Source organism: Mirounga angustirostris, unplaced genomic scaffold (assembly GCF_029215605.1).
Source record: "Mirounga angustirostris isolate CCGP_5_RB_7025 unplaced genomic scaffold, mMirAng1.0.hap1 SCAF_13, whole genome shotgun sequence".
Classification (NCBI taxonomy): domain Eukaryota; kingdom Metazoa; phylum Chordata; class Mammalia; order Carnivora; family Phocidae; genus Mirounga; species Mirounga angustirostris.
In genome coordinates, this window is record NW_026991721.1 from 8,664,395 (window position 1) to 8,679,994 (window position 15,600).

Genomic DNA, 15,600 nt, shown 5'->3' on the forward strand with positions numbered 1-15,600 from the left:
CTGAGCATGACCCTTTTCTGGAAAAGTCTCAAGGAAGGGGGCCCACTAGAGTAGCCCAGAGAGCAAAGCAAACAGAGAGAGCAGGCTGATGGTGCCAACATTTGCCCTGAGGGTCTGGCCGAGAGGAAGGGCTGAGGGGATCCTCACAACCCAGGCCTCCTGCCTCCTTTCCTGACCAGCATCCCCGAGGGTGGGCAAAGAGCCTTCTAGTCCCTTGCCTTCCTGAAGCCCCCAGGGTAGGACCAACCCTCCTGCCATGTAGGATGGAAGGGGTTCTCAGGGAAACAGGAGAGCTTGTCTTCAAGTTCCCCACCTCCCTCTTTAGCATTCCTCCTTCCTAACTCTCTACTGCCTCCCCATCCTGACCATTTGTTTCAAAGAACACCCTCCCTCCCTCCCAACAACCCTGGTTCCAGGCTACACAACCCTCACACCAAGACTTGGCCCATCCTAAGTCCCATTTCTTCCAGGTCCTACCAGAGAACTGAAAGCCACCATGGACTACTTTTTACTAAGATACCAATGGATTGAAAGGAGATTGAAAGCAAATGTTGTCTGGAAAGGCAAAGGCTAAAAAACTGAATTCACTATGGCAAATTCCAGGTACCAGGACAGGAGGATAGAAACAGATGGGGATTAAGGGGACATCCCACAAAACCTATAGAGAGATGAGGGGACTGTCTGGTGATGTTCTGGGCAGCTCTCTAGGTGACTCACCATAGGGAGGTGGGACAATGGCCCTTTCCCACAGCAGAGGGACTGCTGAGGGCAGCCTGGTTCTCTGAGCACTGGTGTCACCTGGCAAGTGGCTCCTCTGAGCACCTGTCACCTCACCTTGGGCAGCATAGGGTCATTCCCCTGGAGGATGGTTCTGTGGTACATCCAGCCAGCTGGCAGCCCTGAGAGTTCATTTGTCCTCCTATGTCTCAGTCACCCCAGATAGCCCTGAGTTTTCAGGGGAGTCTTGTGATGAGTTGGTTCCAGCCTGGTCTCTCTTGCACTGGGGGATTAAGGGACCCATCAGCTTTCACACGCTTGGGAAGGTACAGCCCAGGGAGGGTGACATCCTTAAGCCTCAAGCCTGACAGGGAGTGGGTGTAGCGGCCACCATGAAGGATGGCCAAATGGAGCAGCCATTCAGTAGGGTCACTGGTGGCAGAGGCTGGCTGAGCAAGCCTGAGATCATGGGGACTTGGCACTTCTGAGACCACATGAAAGGCTTGCCGCGAAAGAACAGAGGGATATTCAGAGGTGGCTAATTTTTTCAAAAGACTTTATCTTTTAGAGCCATTTTAGCTTCCCAGCACAATTGGGAGGAAGGTACAGAGAGTTCCTGGACACCCCTTGCTCGCCTCATGCACAGCCTCCCCCACTATCAACATCCCTCAGCAGAGGATCCATTGTTGTTACAATTGATGACCCCACACGGACACATCATAATGCCCCAAAGTCCACAGTTCACCTTTGGGTCCACTTTCAGTGTTTCTGTGGGTCTGGACAAATGTGTAATGACACGTACCCATCATTAGAGCCTCATGCACAGTATTTCACTGCCCTAAAAGTCAAGGTGGCTAATGTTCAGCATTCAACCTAGGGGCAGCTTGAACCCTGGCAATTTAGGCAGGGAAAGTGCATATACTTCCATCTGGTAGTCACAGACGATGAGCACCAGACTTGGAGTTGACAAAGAAAGCTAAAAGAGGGCTGAGCGAAGGAGGTGCTTGGGAAGACGTTGGGAACTGCGTACGCAGAGTCACGGGGTTCAAGCACCAGGTGGTGTGGCTACAGTGGGACAGAATTCAGTGGTTGGGTCTGGATTTTTTTTGGCACCCCAACAGTAAAATGAATGATGTGTCATGACAACAATGGTGAGTCTTGGTGGAAGGATGTAGACAATCCACGGAATACTAGCTAGGCACCAGACATCATGGGGGGTGACTTCTCCACATGACCTTACTTAATCCTGACAACATCAGTGGGAAGTGGATCATTACCCCCATCCCAGAGAAGGTGGGACCCAAGCTCTGAGAGTCAAGAGCTTTTCCCAAGGTCACTCAGCTAGAAATTGCTGGGAGAACCCAACAGGTGCCAAATTAATGTTCCTTTCTTCCTTTCTGGTTCAGAAGTCTAGAAAACTACGGTGGAAGTCCTTCCTGAAGATACACTTACTGATTCTTTGGTCTTGGTACAATTAGCCCATCCTTCAGCCAGTGAGAAAGGGAAAGGGAGAGACAGAACCTAGGTGGCCCGAGGGTGAGGGTCTCGCAGACAGCGGAGCCCAGGGGTGTCTGCACTGGTCTCTGCAGCTGCAGGATTTGGGGTTCCTTCAGGCTGTCACTGGTTTGGGGATTAGCTCTTCAAAAGAAAGTATCCAACAATGCCTAGAAGGCTCATTGCCAGGGTCGCCCCTCCTCCAGTCAGGGCATATGCCACCTGAAAGTGAATAGCCCATGGTCAGCATCCACAGCAAGTGCAGACAGGTTCTCCCTCCCTCCCAAGGGCCTGGGGGCTACACTCATTCTCCCTCCAAGCTGCCAGCCCAGAGTCCTCTCCTAGGAAGATGCTGGCTGGGTTACAGGGGACCTACTTCCTAGGAGACCTGTAAGTTGAGGAGGCCTCTTAGTGGTGGTCTTGTCTGGGCTTCTCCTGACAACTAGTGGGATGGGCGGATGGGATCCTTTTTTGTGAGCTGATGGGGTGATTGCATTTGTTCCTGACTCAGGGTGGGAAGGGAGGAGGGGTTGTGCTTTGTTTCTGGGTGGGGCAGAGCTCTGGGGCTGAGCCTGGGAACTGCTCTGCAGGGTGGGCTACACTACAGACCTGTGGAGGGAGGGGCTGTGGCAGAAGCTGAGGAGAAACTTCAGGAAACCATGGCCACAGGAAGCATATTGGGTTCACTATGCACTGTGCACTGCAGCCTGGAAATTTCTATCTCCAGCCCCACCTCAACCCTGAACTCCAGACTCCTAGGTCCAACTGCTACTCAATATCGCCACCAGGAGCTCTAATGGTCACCCATCGCCAACCACATCCAAAATCTTCATTTCCCTCCTCAAACCTGCTGCTCCCATCCTCATCCTCATCCTCATCTCATCCAGGGGCCTCCATCCACCCAATCTCCTGGGCCTGGAGCCCTGCAGGTGCTTTAGTACGGCGGTAGGGAGCAGAGACTCTAGAGAAGGACAGCTGGGGTTGGAATCTTGCCTCTGCCACTTATTAGCTGTGTGTTTGGGGGACAACAAATGTGGGAGCCAGAAGGGGTGGGTGGGGAAGCTGTGCCCCAGATCTTCCATAAATGAATCCTTGAGCTCATACATAGGCCCATGGACCTTGAGCATCCCTTACCTGAGTGCTCTCTGGGACCTTAGATCTGTCCTGGTGCTGGCTTGGCCCACACTCTTTCTGACATCCTTTGGGGGCATCAAGAGCTGCCTTTATGGTGGATCCTACAGGTGATGGATCCTAGAAGGTCAGACCGGCAGGCCTCCAGGGGTCCTCCATCCAACTCCTCCTCCTGCACATGGGGAAACTGAGGCCCAGGGAGGGAGTGACTTGTCCACAGACCCCCAGTGGATCAGAAGCTGATTGAAGATTTGAGCTCAGACATCCTGACTCCCAGCCAGTGGGTCATGGTGATTCTCCCCTCTGGCTGCACAGCTTGGTCACTGCCACCCCAAGGGGACCTCCAGGAGAAAGGATTGTCTCAAAGAGGGCCTTACCTGCCTGCTGTTGGGCTCGCCATATCTCAGGTTGGTGACAAAGTCCTCAGAGCTCCTGCCCAGAACACTGTACTTCATCTCCTGACCAATCTTCTCCTTCGCAGAGTAGGTGATCAGCTTCAAAGGCCGTGGTCTGCACTTGTAGTCCAAGAGGTTGTTGACCCTATGGTGGCAGCTCCCCATCACTTCCTGAAGGAGCTCCTGTCTCACCACCACTCTGTTGCTCAGAATGGAAAAGATGATGCCAGAGCCAGCCCCCAGGTACTCACCTAGAATCAGAGACACCACCACGGTCATCGGGAGCTGCAGGGGAAGGCGAGACAGGGAGGGAGAAGGGGAAGAACATAAGGAGAACCAAGGGAGTACACTACTGAGGTCTTGCTGTTTGTCTTTTCACAAATGTGATTGGAGGAGTCACAGATTTTGTTCTTTTTACTGAACGAGCTGTGAATATTTTTTTAAGTCAGTTAATGTCATGATTGCTTATGCCAATGTCATTGTATTCCATCCCATGAATGTAGATCATCTATTTGATCAAGCCCTATCATTGAACACTTAGGTTGTTCAAAACTTTTGCTATCATAAACAATGATAGTCGTTTACTATTTGTGCAATTTTTGTGCACTCGTACATTTCAGAAAGAGATCAAATTTATTTTGGTATCCACTGCGTTTCACAAACTGTCTACTTTCCATATATTACTTCATCACCTTTTAACTTTTGAGGTAAATATTATCTCTATTTTATAATCAAAATATTGCTGTTGGGGGAGGTCATCCAGAGGATGTGACTGCTGGTGATCCGTGAGCTGGACCCCAGAAATCAGAGGCTCCTCATCCCCTCCTTGTCCTTGGAATGTGCATTCTACTTGCCTTCCCTGCCTCCAGACCTATGGGACTCCACTCGATTACCCAGTGGGATATGGATGTATGGTCTGCTCAAGCAAGCTCAGGGAGTAACCAACTCAGTTTTCCCTTGCTCAGCATTTTCTTCTAATTGTTCTCATGATGGTAACAAATATTTTGAAAATAATATTTCCAACAGTGCTTACTTGGAGAAGTCAGATGGATCACATAACCGTCTCCCACATAGATGGCCCAGTGCTCATAGCCAATGCGGAAAATCTGGATCAGGTCTCCAGGTTTGGGTTCTTCACAAAACTGCAACACAAAAACCCAAAATGGTGTAGGCGGGCTTCTAGGCAACAGTAGAGTGCCCAGCTGGGGCCCTGCAGCTTGGCCTGGGGACCCCACTGGGTGATGTTCATCACCTGGTGAGAGCCTGCAGTGGGAGGGAACTCCTGGCCCCTGTGGGGTCCTCATCCTGCTGTCACTTTAGAGATTCTGCATAACCAGGGGCTAGAAGCCTAGAGAAAAGGTCCTTGTGGAATGGGAGAGTGGAGATTGGTTCAGTGTGTGCATATTATTATGTATGTATGTGCACACGCTCCAGTTGTATGGGATATGTGTGAGGGAGCACATGTGTGTATATGTACATGTGGTACATGTGTGTCTGTGTGTTGTGTTCCCTGAACATGCACATCAGCATGTGCTGTATATGTTGGGTTTGCATGTGCATGTCGGGTATACTCATGTGCACAGCTGTTGTGTTGTGTATGGGGTTTTCGCTTGTGTGTTGGGCATTGTTATGCACACATCTGTGTATGTGTATATGTTGGGTTTGTGTGTATGTGTTGTGCGTACTCATGTGCACACTGAGGCTGTGAGCAAGCATGTGCAGGTGCATTGTACACCTGCTCCCGAGCCTGCAGACATGACCACCTGCATGGAAACCCCTTCGCTGAGCCTGGGAGCCTCAGACCCTCCCCAGCAGTCAGGGAGGAGAGTCACCAGCTTCTCTACCCTTCGCCAGTCCTTATCACACCTCTTGGCCCTCATTGTCCATGGCTGCACCAGGTACCTGATCCTCCTCAGATGCTGGCCCTTCCAGCCCCAGGACACCCACCCTTGGAGATGCCAACCTGAGAGACATTGGCTGACGGCATCACCCGGGGACCTGAAGCTCTGGAGAGCGGGGCAGCTTCTGCCCTGAGGGGGCTTGCTCCCAGCATGCACATGGCAGGCCTCAGTGGGCACTTTTCCAGAAGCCCCAGGGGAAGGAAGCATCACCCTATTATTCAGGTGGGCAACCGAAGATCAGAGAGAGAGGGGCTTGGCCAAGAACACTCAGCTGGGCAGCGCTGAGCTGCCTCTTCTCCCCCTGATTTGGTCCTGCCTCTCTCCCCCTCCACACCTCTTTCCTGCTCCTCAGTGCCCCCCACCCCCACACCAGGGGGCCACAACCTCTGATTTGAGACTGTTTCAGTTTCTCTCCCTTTCTGTGCCTGCTCTCAGCAAACCACAAACCTCTATAACTCATTGCAGGCCACCTAATCAAAGACCAGGGGTCAGCTTTCCTTAGCTCTCTTTGTCATGCCAATATCCAAAAACCAACACTGATCCTGGGAGTTTCTCCTGAATTCATCACCTTCTCATTCTCTGAATTCATCAGGCAGTCTTCGGGGCTGACTCTGAGACTTCACAGCTTTTTTTTTTTTTTTTAATTTTATTTATTCTAGTAATCTCCAACCCAACATGGGGCTTGACTCACCACCCTGAGATCAAGAGTTGCATGCTCTTCCAAGTTAGCCAGCCAGGTCCCCAGCCCTCTTGACTGCACCCCCCCCACACTCCCACCAGGCCATCTGTGCATGCTACCCCACACCCAGTCTCCCCAAGACCCACTGTGGCCTTCCCAAAGGGCACATCTGGCCATGAACTTCCCCTGGCCTCAGGGCATAGGGCATGCACCTTGGGCAGCTCAAAGGCTCTCCAACCAGCCCTTCCTCAGCCCACCTCACCCTCCCTGCCCTCTGGCTCCAGGCTGACTGGCTTGCCCTTCTCCTCACCATAGAGCTGGCCCCTGCTTCTGATCCTCTGCACATCTGGCTGTCTCAGTCACAGTCACCTTCCCCACCTCTCCTTTCTTCTTCTCCCCCACACAGACATCCCTCTCTGAGCAGCTGCTCTCAGGGCCCCAGCCTGGCTCAGCTGCCACCTCCCCCTGCATGGATCACGTCCTGCTGGGATTCCCTGTGTCTGTCTGCACCTCCCTGTGGGCTCTGAGCTCCACTGGGGCAGGATCCTGTGTGCTGCCTAGCTCCTTCCTTCCCAGGATCCGGTGAAGGGCCTGGCCTGGAATGGGGGCAGAGGACATCCACATGGAAGAGGGGCTGGAGGGTAAGCGGTGCCATGACTCAGCCAGCCAGGGCACGGCAGGCTCAGGGATGATCTCCACGTTGGAATCAAGGGGATTTTTCACTCTGGAAAACAGTATGGAGGTTCCTCAAAATGTTGAAAATAGAGCTACCCTATGACCCAGCAATTACACTACTGGGTATTTACCCCATAGATAAATGTAGTGATCTGAAGGGGCACATGCACCCTAATATTTATAGCAGCAATGTCCACAATAGCCAAACTATGGAAAGAGCCTAGATGTCCATCCAACAGATGAATGGATAAAGAAGAGGTGGTATATATATACAATGGAATATTATGCAGCCATCAAAAAAATGAAATCTTGCCATTTGCAACAACGTGGATGGAACTAGAGGGTATTGTGCTAAGCAAAATAAGTCAATCAGAGAAGATAATTATCATAGGATCTCACTGATATGAGGAATTTGAGAAACAAGACAGAGGATCATAGGGGAAGAGAGGAGAAAATGAAACAAGATGAAACCAGAGAGGGAGACAAACCATAAGAGACTCTTAATCTCAGGAAACAAACTGCTGGTTGCTGGAGTGGAGGGGAGTGGCAGGGATGGGGTGGCTGGGTGATGGACATTGGGGGAGTATGTGCTATGGTGAGTGCGGTGAGTTGTGTAAGATTGATGAATCACAGACTTGTACCCCTGAAAAAAAGAATACATTTTATTTTTTTATTTTTTTTAAAGATTTTATTTATTTATTTGACAGAGAGAGAGATAGCGAGAGCAGGAACACAAGCAGGGGGAGTGGCAGTGGGAGAAGCAGGCTTCCTGCTGAGCAGGGAGCCTGATATGGGGCTTGATCCCAGGACCCTGGGACCATGAACTGAGCCGAAGGCAGAGGCTTAACCGACTGAGCCACCCAGGCGCCCCCAAAATAATACATTTTAGTTAATAAAAAACTATATATAAACAAACAAAAAAACCCGAAATGGTATTTGTCACTCTGAGGTTCAATGTCTAACTAAGGTCAGGCCCAGACACCCTGCACAGTGGCTGGTGGCAGTAAAATGTGACCCCGGGCCCCGCCCGGAGAAGGAGAGGCTGCCCAGGCAACAACAGGCAGATTTGTTTTGGCAGCAAGCAGGCCATCGGTCCACCCCAGTGGATCAGGTGAGTGCAGAGTGCGCCGCTCTTTCCCAGAATGGCCTCATTTCCTCGAATTGCATGATTCAACTCATTCCCCTTCAGTGCACCCCAACCACGCAGCCGGCCTGCCCCCGCCTGGACCGTGTGAATCTGCACATCAGGGCTGACAGGAAGGGAGATCAGAGTCAGAAGGCTGGAATGGAAGCATACTTACCGAGGCAGGACAGATGCCAAGGAGGGAAGAGGAGAGAGGAGGAGAGAGCTGAGCAGGCACTGAACTCCTGCCCAGCAAGGGAGACAGGCACATTGGGGATCCCCTCACTTCCCAAGTCCTGGGACCCCCCCCTCGGCCCACACACCAGATGCTTCCCAGCTCAGGCAGGCAAAGCTCCCACCCCACCCCAGCTCCTTCCCCGGGAGCTGAGCCAGAGGACAGGGGAGGCTCAGTGGGCCCGAAGCCCGCACTGTCCTGCAGGAAAAGGGACTTTGAAACAACAAGACTTTTCCATAACACCCTTCTAAAGCCTTTCCAAACTCTGGAGTTCAGAGTGCCCAACACCAGGAACCCACACGGAGGCCTTTATGAGAGGGGGGTGGCCTACTGCTGGAGAACTGCAAATAGAAAGTTATGCAAAAATAAAAAAAGGGACTTATCTCAGTCATGGTGGAATCTGCTGTTCTCCTGCGTGTGGACGGACTTTTATACCAAAGGTCACAGTTTTGTTTTCAGTTTCCTTTAGACACTCTTTAATCACTACTACATAGGAAACTTTCCTTTTGAAAGTAGACTCCACACCCAGCATGGATCCCAAAGCAGGGCTCAAACTCCAACCCTGAGATCCAGACCTGATCTGAGGTCAAGAGTCACACACGTAAGCGTGAGCCACGCAGGTGAGCGTCCAGGGGCTGGCACCTCCAGCATCGGAGCAGGCTGGATGAGGGGCTCTGTGCCTCCTTGGTGAACACATGTTTCATAAATGCCTTGGTGTACGATGGAATTCGGTCTGAGGTTTGCTTCATTATCAGCTGAGGGTGAGGCCTGGGGAAGTGGCTCACACGAAGACATGCAGACATTTCCATGGTTAGCATTAGGTGGCAACTGAAACCCAAGAAGTGCGCAGGAAGGTGACAGCCCAGCTGATTTGCCACAGTGGGGGCCAGGCTCCCGCTCACAGAGATGGTTCTGGGGCCACAGCAGGCCCCTCGCAGGTGCCGACCCCCTTCCTCTCCACGGGGTGGGCCCTCAGCACAGACAGGGGATCTGGCCAGGTAAGGGGTGGGGGTGGAGGGACAGAGCCCTCTTGCTTCTCCCTCACTGCTCCTGATGCCTTCGAATGAAATGGACATTCCAGACATGAAAAAAAAATAAATACAAGAGTTGGAATCCAATCTTTTCTTTTCCAAATAGCAGCGGTAGGTTGGGGAATCAGATCTCACGGGAGATGGGAGCTCCAGCCTGGAATTCTGTCAAGGAATGTTCCCTGGGTCAAGACCCAGGCTCCCAGCAGCTCTCGAGGGGCCAAGTAGTAATATTTCCTCCCTGCTGAATCCATTGTAGTTTAACTTTGTTACTTTTAGCTAAAGATGTTCCAGTGAATGCAGTGTATACTTTGTGCCCCAAGGAACCTAACCTAGATGCATCTGTGTTTTTGCTGTGGATGTGGTGCTTCCACCAGTCACTCTCCAGTCCCTTCTAGCCAAATACCTCCTGAGAGTTCAGTTCCTGAAGGGCCGTGGAAAGAATGTCCTTGCGGTAGATGGGATTATTTTTTCTCCCATTATGCTCCCTCACAGTAATAGATTATACCTCCCTGCCATTATCATGTGACTTGTCCATGTTCCTCACTGACTTCTGGCTTGGTCATGGGATCTGCTGTGGCCAAGGGGAGCAAAGGAGCACACAGGTCAGTTCCCACATCTGAGCAAAAGTTTTATTATTTTTTTTTTCTTTTAGAGTTTGAAACGCACATTTATTTTTTTTATTATGTTATGTTAGTCACCACACAATACATCATTAGTTTTTGATGTAGTGTTCCATGATTCATTGTTTGCATATAACACCCAGTGCTCCATGCATTATGTGCCCTCCTTAATACCCATCGCCAGGCTAACCCTTCCCCTCTCCCCCCTCCCCTCTAAAACCCTCAGTTTGTTTCTCAGAGTCCATAGTCTCTCATAGTTCATCTCTCCCTCTGATTTCCCCCCCTTCATTTTTCCCTTCCTTCTCCTAATGTCCTCCATGCTATTCCTTATGTTCCACAAATAAGTGAAACCATATGATAATTGACTTTCTCTGCTTGACTTATTTCGCTTAGCATAATCTCCTCCAGTCCCATCCATGTTGATGTAAAAGTTGGGTATTCATCTTTTCTGATGGCTGGTATTCCATTGTATATATGGACCACATCTTCTTTATCCATTCATCTGTTGAAGGACATCTCGGCTATTTCCACAGTTTGGCTATTGCGGACATTGCTGCTATGAACATTGGGGTGCATATGGCCCTTCTTTTCACTACATCTGTGTCTTTGGGGTAAATGCCCAGTAGTGCAATTGCTGGGTCATAGGGTAGCTCTATTTTTACTTTTGTGAGGCACCTCCACACTGTTTTCCAAAGTGGCTGTACCAAATTGAGCAGAAGTTTTGAACGAGAGTGTGTGGCTACGCTCAGCTTCTTCAGCTCTTGTGCCCTTTGTCGCAAGGAAGACATGTCCCAGCTAGAGGCTGCTCCTTCAGCCGGGATACCGGCATGAAACCCAGATGGTAGAGGCCTGAAGTCGACAAGGCAAACTCAGCTGAGCCCAGAAGAATCTCAGCTGACTCCCAGTCCCCAGGTTATGGGAAGAACTAAGTGTTTGTTGTGCTAAGCCCCTGGGCTCCCCCAGTTTTTTTGTTAGCACTGCAAAGCTGATGAAACCCTCAGGTGGGAGTCAGGGATGCTGTGCTGGTTTCAACAGTAGCCCTCCCTGGGGCCAGGGATGGCAGCCCAGGGGCACCATTTCTCTTCTGCTTCTCTGTGCCAGGGGGTCCCTGTGTGATTGTCCATCATGGTCATTTCTTAGGCTTCAGAGTTTTGTTCACTGCTTGGTTAGTGCACGATCGACTCTGAGCTGGGCAGAATGAATCTCAAAAGCGAGATTCTTGGAGTTTATCTAGAAGGTGGGGCAGGAGACCAGCAGGTACCAGACTCGCTCAGTCTCTGCTTCATGATGTCTATGCCGAGTCCTCCTGCTTATAAGGGAAAAATCTATGGTGGGTTGCCTCCCTCAGTCTGCTTTGCTGGTCTTGGGGAGAGTGGGCACCAGCTGCTGTTTTGAAAACTCGTGTGAAAATTCCATTATTATATGAAAGCCTGCTTTCGCTGGGGGGCTTTGAGGTCTTTGCCGAAGGGCTCTGTCTTGTCTGTGTCCACAGGGCTCGGTTGCATGCCTGGTGTGTAGGGAGGGGGAGGCACGGTGAGTGATACGTGAAGGGAGCTGGGTCCTTGTTCTAGAAGCTGTGTCTGTCTGGGCCGTGGGGGCCCAGCTTGCTCACACTCAGCTCGCAGAGGAGCCTCTGTGGGGGGAAGCCTTAGGGCTAAGGAAGGTGAACTAATCCCCACCCTGCCTTCCTCTGCTCCTGGCCAGGGTTTGGAGCTTCTCACTCCCACAGCAGCACTTCTGTCCCTCTCCTTCCTTTCACCGTCTTTGCTCTCAGTTGCAGACCAGTCTTGCCCAGGCTGTGAAGAACCCAGTCCCAGCAGCCACCCCCCCCACCCATTGTGTCATCGAAGTTGCAGGCAGGCTTGGTTTCAGTTCAGTGGTGTACCGCTGAAGACCATCCCTACGCTTGCCATACCCTGGCAGAGAGAAGGGAGTCGCTGGGCCCCGGGTCCTGGCCCCGCTGACCCTCCAGCCCCTCTTCCATGTGGATGTCCTCTGCCCCCATTCCAGGCCAGGCCCTTCACCGGATCCCGAGGAGGAAGGAGCTGGGCAGCACACAGGATCCTGCCCCAGTGGAGCTCAGAGCCCACAGGGAGGTGCAGACAGACACGGGGAATCCCAGCAGGACAGGATCCATGCAGAGGGAGGTGGCAGCTGAGCCAGGCTGGGGCCCTGAGAGCAGCTGCTCAGAGAGGGATGTCTGTGTGGGGGAGAAGAAGAAAGGAGAGGTGGGGAAGGTGATTGTGACCGAGACAGCCAGATGTGCAGAGGATCAGAGGCAGGGGCCAGCTCTGTGGTGAGGAGAAGGGCAAGCCAGTCAGCCTGGGGCCAGAAGGCAGGGAGGGTGAGGAGGGCTGAGGAAGGGCTGGTTGGAGGGCCTGTGAGCTGCCCAATGTGCATGCCCTATGCCCTGAGGCCAGGGGAAGTTCATGGCCAGATGTGCCCTTTGGGAAGGCCACAGTGGGTCTCGGGGAGACTGGATGTGGGGTAGCAAGGACAGGAGGCCAGGGAGGCTGGTCAAGAGGCTGTGGGGGTCACGGAGGCAGGGACGGGGGCTGCCCTGAACCAAGTTGAAGGGTAGGAAATGGATGAGGAGGAAAATTCAGGGGAAACTTCTAGAGTTAGCATTGACTGGACTTTGTGGCTGAACACAGATGCCGGGGGTGGAGGTGGAGGTGGGTTCGAGGGAAGGGGCGTGTGAGGGAAATGGTGGATTTAGGATGGCCCTCTTTTGGGATTGCGTAGCCTGGAATGAGGGGTTGGGGTGCTGGATGTCATTCTCCAGATCAGGAACACAGAAGAAGAGGAACAGAAAAGGCATTGATCCTTGCAGCTGGGGTGTTCTGGGTCGGACACTGACAATAAGGAAAGGGGTATGGAAGGCAGGGCCATGGGGCCACTAGTGGGAGATGTGGGCAGAGGGGAGACCCAGCTCAGCTTTTTCACACAAGTGACCTTGAGCAAATCACCATCTTCCGGGAGCCCAGATTCCTGCCTCTGAACAAGGCGGGATAATGCTTCTTCCTAGAGATCTTGCTCCCTGGCCAAGCTGGCTGTCAGGACATCAGCCAAGACAGAAAGGCATCCCGAGGCCAGGAGAGGATCTAAGGAGGGGCCTCGACATGGTCATGGACATCATGAGCAGGGGGTGCTGGCTTGTGGTCAGTCTGCAAGGAGGGAAGGGGCTCAGCATGGACTTCCCAATGTTGTCTTGGCTGGCTGTGGTGCTGGGACGTGTTGGGAAGATGCTGGGACATATGGTGTCGTGACAACATGCGTGCAGAAACACGGCCACACACAGGAACATGTGTGTGAACACACATCTGAATGAACGTGTACTCCCGGGACACCCCCTCCTTTTCCATGACTCAGGGGTGGGAGAGCGGGTCATTTTTCCCAGACTCCAGTGTCTGGCATCTGCACAAAGGGAGCCGTCTGAGAGGGACAGTGGGGCCGGGCATACCTCATGTGACAAGTGCTCGCACCTCGCTGCTCTCCCCGTGCACGGATGGAGCAGGCCAAACGCCAGACCCGGCGACCTGCTTGAGATTTTTCGGAGTGACTATGAGCACCGGGCTATCCACATGGGAGACGGGAATGTGGCCCCTGCAAGCGGGGAAAGATCTTCTGCTTAAACATCAGCCCTTGGGTTTAGACACATGAGTGTGTGCCTACTGACTCGTAATACAGTGTTCTTGCCTATTGAGCACCTTGGATTTTTTGGAAATAAAAGACTCTGGAACCTTATTCTTTATAGGATGGCAGGCATTTGTTGTACATCAATTGAAGTGCATTTTTTTTTGGCAAGCCCTCGCATGGGTCCCAAACAGAACTTCTTTGCAAAACAGTCCGCACAGTGTCAGCCTGGCTCCACGGAGAGAGCGGGCCCTTCAGAATTTGTGAGTCCTGCTTCCGACTCCTGGCACCACAGCGATTCCCCCCGGAGTCGAGAGTGTGTCTGTCTGTGATTCCCAGTAAGTTCTTCACATCCTAAAGCAACCGGGTCAACAAACCCCCCGACTACCACACAGGCCCGGCGTGTGGATGAGGTCATCAGTTCTGTGAAGAAGATCGTTGAATGGAGGGCATCCACCCATCTGGAAAGCGATGGTGAGCACTTCATCACCCATCTGAGATACGGTCCCCACAGGTGAGACGCTTTGGGTGTGAGGCCCCATCTCCTAGGGTTCTGCTCGTGCTGGGGGAGGGGGCGCTGGCAACATGGGGGGCAGCATAGTATCTCTCACATTTCCAGCAAGAGCCACCATTCATTGAGTTCCAACTCAGTACGAGGCATTTTAAGTAATTTTGACTCATAAACTCACCACCATCCCGCTGGGTTGATGTAACTGCCCATAACTTTCCATGCGAACATGCATGCTGAATTGGCCCAAAGCCGTGACGTCTAAGCTCGTGGAGCAGTGGGATTTGACCTCTGTATGCTTCAGGGGCATGTTCAGGGGGATAGTCAGCAGAGAGCCCCGAAAGCCTGCACTGACCAGGAGACAGGGAGAGCTCATTCTGACTTTGGCACCCCCAGCTCAGCTCTGCGACCTCTGATAAGTTCCTGGGCCAGTCTGCCTGGCTTTCTCCTTATCCTGTCTGCATCACAGGGGTTTTTACACGAATGAAGTGTGTGGGAGAGTGATGGAAAATGGACAGGGCTGCTTACATATGAGCCTCACAGTCCTTTGGGGTGATCAGAGCAATGACTTACCATCCCTCTTCTACACTGGAGAGAGCTGAAGCTCAGAGAGGTCCCGGGGTCTACCTGAGCCTCATGAGCATAGGTCCTATCACCTTGAGTCTGGCACTTTCTCCACTCTTCCTCCTGCTCTTGGTTTGTACTAGGGTCTTGCCTCCCTAATTTGGGGTGTCCCCACCTTCTCTGGCATTGCTACTTTATCCTCCCCTCTACCCCGCCCTCCCATAGCCTGGGTCCCATCCCTCAAGCCTAGCTCTCAGCGGTCTGGTCACTAGTCCCTATCAAGGGCTGTGCTGGCCCTGCCTGAGGCGTCTTCTTTCCTGGAGCAATTTCATATGTCAAAGGGTATGGAAATTTCCAGAGTCTTCAAGGCCTGAAATAGTCATTCTCAATCCTGGCTGCATGTCAGAATCTCCTGGGAGCTCTTAAAATATTCTGATGCACAGACCCCACACCCAGACATTCTGATTTCATGGCTCTGGGATGGGGACCAGGAACGAGCATGTTTTAAGAATTCCCCAGAAGTCTGGAATGTGCAGTCAGAGAGTAGTTGCAGGTGGAAGTAGGTGATCTTACTTTGAAAGTGTTTGTGTCTTGGTCCAGGAGATTGCTTTCGAATGTATTTCAGCTTCACCGTCCCTTTTAATAGAGTGTCTTTAATATCTAAGTAATGAAAGCAAGGTTCTTTCTCTAATCATTTCATACACTAATTAATTGAACTAGTTCTGAATGGCTATCATGTTCTTACTTTCCACGGACTAATCTTTTTTTTTTAAGTGTTTATTTATTTAAGTAATCTCTACACCCAATGTGGGGTTCGAACTCATGATCCCAAGATCAAGAGTTGTATGCTCTTCTGACTGAGCCAGCTAGGCGCCCCTCCGGACTAGTCTA

The 15,600-nt window shown here is 51.9% G+C and overlaps 1 long non-coding RNA gene across 1 annotated transcript; it reads right to left on the reverse strand.

Moving 5' to 3' along the window:
• Positions 1-1,292: 1,292 nt before the first annotated feature.
• LOC135362245 (uncharacterized) lies at positions 1,293-3,982 on the reverse strand. The gene is made up of 3 exons (XR_010406719.1): positions 3,720-3,982; positions 3,346-3,529; positions 1,293-2,433 (listed from the first exon to the last, which is right to left on the reverse strand). It is a non-coding gene; the product is annotated as an uncharacterized LOC135362245 (long non-coding RNA).
• Positions 3,983-15,600: the final 11,618 nt, after the last annotated feature.